This window comes from Berghia stephanieae, chromosome 6, assembly GCF_034508935.2.
Source record: "Berghia stephanieae isolate SIO BIC M18660-M18661 chromosome 6, UCSD_Bste_1.3, whole genome shotgun sequence".
NCBI classification, from domain to species: Eukaryota; Metazoa; Mollusca; class Gastropoda; order Nudibranchia; family Aeolidiidae; genus Berghia; species Berghia stephanieae.
Window position 1 is genome coordinate 48,225,582 of NC_088365.1, and position 5,000 is coordinate 48,230,581.

The 5,000-nt window shown below is 27.4% G+C and overlaps 1 protein-coding gene across 4 annotated transcripts in view; it reads left to right on the top strand.

Annotated features, from left to right (window-relative positions):
- Positions 1-5,000, top strand: part of LOC144975160 (cadherin-like and PC-esterase domain-containing protein 1) — a 96,876-nt gene that overhangs the window by 47,234 nt on the left and 44,642 nt on the right. The gene's annotated exons all lie outside the window — the stretch shown is intronic.

The following is a 5,000-nucleotide window of genomic DNA, read 5'->3' on the forward strand; positions in this document are numbered from 1 at the left end:
AAGGGGGGTGGGGAGGGGTCGGAGGTGACGATTTTATCTGACCCTTCTTTCCACTTGGCAAATGTTATTTCCCGCTATTCGTTCCAGACGACAGGATAACTTCAGCAGATAATATTATACGGGCACGGTGACCCTGCCCAAGGTCTGCGAGAAGAGCTTGGGCAGGGTCATGTTTCTATCGTTATTGTTTTGTTTTGTTTTTTTTTGTTTTTTTTTTGGGGGGGGGGGTTTGTTGTTTTTTTGTTTTTTGTTTTTGTTTTTTTGTTTTTGTTGTTGTTTTTTTTCTTTTGTTGTTGTTGTTGTTTTTTCTTATTTTGTTGTTGTTGTTGTTTTTTCTTATTTTGTTGTTGTTGTTGTTGTTGTTGAGGTTTTTTTTGTTTTGTTTTTTTTTTCTTTTTTAAATTGTTTTTGTTAATGTTCATTCTCAAGGTTGCCGCCAATTTTCCATATATTTACGGAATTCAGTATGTTAAAAACACCTCAGTATATATTCCAATCATCTTCTGAAAGGAAAAAAGAAGTGAGGACGTAAAGTCTTTTTTTACTAGAGTTCAGCGCTCAGAAAGTAGGGGGTCGGTCGATGTTCAGTAAATGTTTGCCTCCTGAATTGACCACCTGTATTATCCAATGTTTGTTTTCCATTTCTTCATCAACATCAACATCAACAAATACCAGGTTGTCAGTATTTTTGTCGTTTAATGTTTCTATCTTTCATAGCTCTTTTATTGACCTCGACGTTTTTGTTATCTGCAATTATTTGATTATTTCATTACGTTTTATTCTTCTCTATTCGTTTTAATAATAATAATAATAATAATAATAATAATAATAATAATAATAATAATAATAATAATAATAATAATAATAATAATAATAATAATAATAATAATAATAATATACTGTATTCATCCAAAAATATGGAAATTCGTTTACAGACGTGGCATGCATAAAAATGTATAAACACACAGTTGAGAATCTATGGCGACAATGTATACATATAAAAATTTTAAAAAAAATTTAAAAAAAAAAAGAATATATATATATATATATATATATATATATATATATATATATATATATATATATATATATATATATATATATTATATATACATATTATATATATTGAATCGTGTTTGATACAAATATGGTACGAAAAGTGCTCGACATGCAGTAATGGAGCGAATTATTATTATTTAAAATATTTACCACAATGTTTGAGACAGTCTACATTAATGTTTCAGGCTTAATTTAAGCCTGAAACATTAATGTAGACTGTCTCAAACATTGTGGTAAATATTTTAAATTATATATAAATGATTTTTTTTTTAATTTTTATATGCACAATATATTATATATATATATATATATATATATATATATATATATATATATATATATATATATATATATATATATATATATATATATGCAAATGCACAAAAATGTAAAAAATATACAACCAAGAACCAATAGCAACACTTCATATATTAATTTGATAAATTGAGATAGATCATACCTCTGTATAGTTATTGCAATTTTTAGTTTTTGGACTGATTGTTTGTTTGTTTCTTTCTTTCTTTTTGTTTTTGTTGTTTGTGAAAAGGGGAGAGGGGAGATTGGTTACTTTTTGTGCTTATGTTTGTTTTGTTTTTGTTTTTTTATTTGTCATTTTGTTTTGTTGTTTTGTTTTGTTTTTGGGGGTTTTTTTTATATTTGGGAGAGGGGATTTTTGTTTTTGGGTTGGTTTGGTCTGGGTTTGTTTTGACGTGCGCATATATGCAGGTCTGACATCCGAACCCACTTATGGTCCTATCTAGTTTAACATTGTTGCAATGGACATTATTTTGCGTCAATTAATCAAATTTGTTTTTGAGATTTCCATTACAACAATGAGCCCATAAGGAATCGGGTTATCAGACCTGCAAATAAGTACGTCGGTTTGTATTGTGTTGTTATTTTGGGTTGTTACTGGTTTGTTTGTTGGGTTTTGTTTTTGTTTTTTTTTGGGTTTTTTTTTGGTTGGTTTTCTATTTTTGTTTTTTGTTTCTTTGTTTTTGTTTCGTTTTTTTTTTTTTTTAAAAAAATTAATTTCGAAAAGTAATTTCAACATTAACGTCAATTCATATTTTGGAAAAAACGTGCCATAACATTTTTCCGCCAAAACCTCGAATGCTTTGGCCCTTTAAATTATAATAATAATATGCAATACCCAGGAGGGGGGTGGGTGGGATGGGTAGGAATCACACAAGAACTGTTTGTTTATTTCGTCTAAAAATAACTACGAAAGAAGAACGTGTTTCTTGTTCACGAATTTTTTTGTTTAGAGATTATGGAAATAACTCGACAACCTGGCATCGCTTGTTGGTTGCTGTCAGAAATGGAGACAGATAAATCTTCTTTTCTGGCGTTGATTTCAAATTTAGTTGCTTTTGGTTGTTTGGAATTGTTTTGTTTTGTTTTAGAATGTTCGATTGTTTGTGTGCGTGTGTGTATGAGTGTGTGTGTATGTGTGTGTGTGTTGTGTGTACGTGTATATATTTACGACCTTCGCGTCTCATAAGCATTTCTCACATTTTTATTTTCCTTGGGAATATGATTATCAATCTTCGCCCACTTTATTATTTTCCTTATTTTCTATTTTACTTTCATTTTCTATGTCGTCCCCCCCCCCTCTCTCTCTCTCTCTCTCTCTCTCTCTCTCTCTCTCTCTCTCTCTCTCTCTCTCTCTCTCTCTTCGAAGTTCTCAATTCTGATCATCATCAACGTTATCACCATAATCATTATTATCATCATCGTTATCGTTTTCATGATTATCATTATCATCATGATCATCAGCATCATCATCATCATCATCATCATCATCATCATCATCATCATCATCATCATCATCATCATCATCATCATCATCACCATCCTCGCCATCATCATCACCATCTTCACCACCACAGTCATCATCATCATCATCATCATCATTATCATCATCATCATCATCATCACTATCATGACTACCATGACATACTTATGAAAACCACCGATGTAACAACCTTGACCGTTATCACATCCTACGTCTTAACCCTTTACATGCGTGGTTCTAGTTTTTTTTTAGACTCGTATCGTATCTGTATTCAACTACGAGATAGCAGTAGTGGGAATAAAGATGATGATGATGATAATAATAATGATAATAATATAAAAATAATAATAATGATAATAATAATAATAATAATAATAATAATAATAATAATAATAATAATAATAATAATAATAATAATAATAATAATAATAATATAAGAATAATGATAACATAATAATAATAATAATAATAATAATATAATAATAAATAATAATAAAATATCAGTAATACTAATAATAAATAATAATAATAATAATAATAATAATAATGATAATAATAATAATAATAAAAATAATAATAATAATAATAATAATAATAATAATAATAATAATAAATAATAATAATATAGAATAATGATAACAATAATAATAATAATAATAATAATAATATAATAATAATAATAATAATAAAATATCAGTAATAATAATAATAATAATAATAATATAATGATAATAATAATAATAATAATATATAATAATAATAATAATAATAATAATAATAAATAATAATAAATATAATAATAATAATATAATAATAATAATAATAATAATAATACTGAAATAAAATAAAAATATAATAATAATAATAAATAATAAAATAATAATAATAATAATATAATAATAATAATAATAATAATAATAATAATAATAATAATAATGATAATAATAATAATAGTCATCATCATCACCATCATCATCATCATCATCACCATCATCATCATCATAGAAAGCATGGGTTGTTGTTTTTTTTTTTTTTGTTTTTATAATTATTAAAAGAATCGCCTTAAATGGGTTAAAACCACATTGCCTCCTGACACATGAGAAAAACCACTAGCTGCTAGCATTAGCATTTTGCCTCTCCCACGACATAAAACGATAAGATAGACAATTCCACTTTAACTGCTCCACCACTTCCGTTGTAACATAACATAAATATACAAAACATTTGTTAGGTACATATAGTTTAAAAAAATTGAGCATTTTCTGCTAACCATATATTTTACGCAATTTCCACAAAATGTGCTCAAAGCGCTTTACCTGGGGTCCAATCCCATCAGCAGCACTTAACACGTAGGACGGGAAATTAAGCCTGTTAGGCGATTTTATAAATTATAATTTTACCGATGGACAATGCTTTCAACGACTCAGTTTGTTCCTGAGTGCGCTGAGAGATTTTGAGTAATGGTTATAATAATAATAATAAGAAGAAGAAGAAGAAGAAGAAGAAGAAGAAGAAGAAGAAGAAGAAGAAGAAGAAGAAGAAGAAGAAGAAGAAGAAGAAAAAAAAGAAGAAGAAGAAAAATTATCATTATTATTATTATTATTATTATATTATTATTATTTTATTATTATTATTATTATTATTATTATTATTATTATTATTATTATTATTATTATTATTATTATCTTCATCATCATCATCATCATCATCATCATCATCATCATCATTATCATTATTTTTATTATTGCCATTCTAATTATATTATCAAGAAACAAAATCATCATCAAAATAGAAAAGCAGAGCAAAAGAAAGAGAACGCCAGAGTAACAAACAGGTTCCAGACTCACTTGTGTTATCAGTCCGGCAAACCACTTAATGGCGCAACAACCACACCCATCCATGTATCTGCTGATTCATTTTCTAACGACAAACAATACCGTGACTGGCGCCTCAGTGGCATCCGTTATCTATGGCTTGGAAATTGCATAATATTATAACATGCTGGCTTGTGTGTGCGTCACAGAGTTCTACTAGATATATATGTTACGGTAGAGTTCTGTGGTATGCGTGCATCTCACATCCTGTTTCCATGCCAGGGTTTCAGAGGTTTTAAAAAAATATAAATAAATAAAAACTAAGCGCA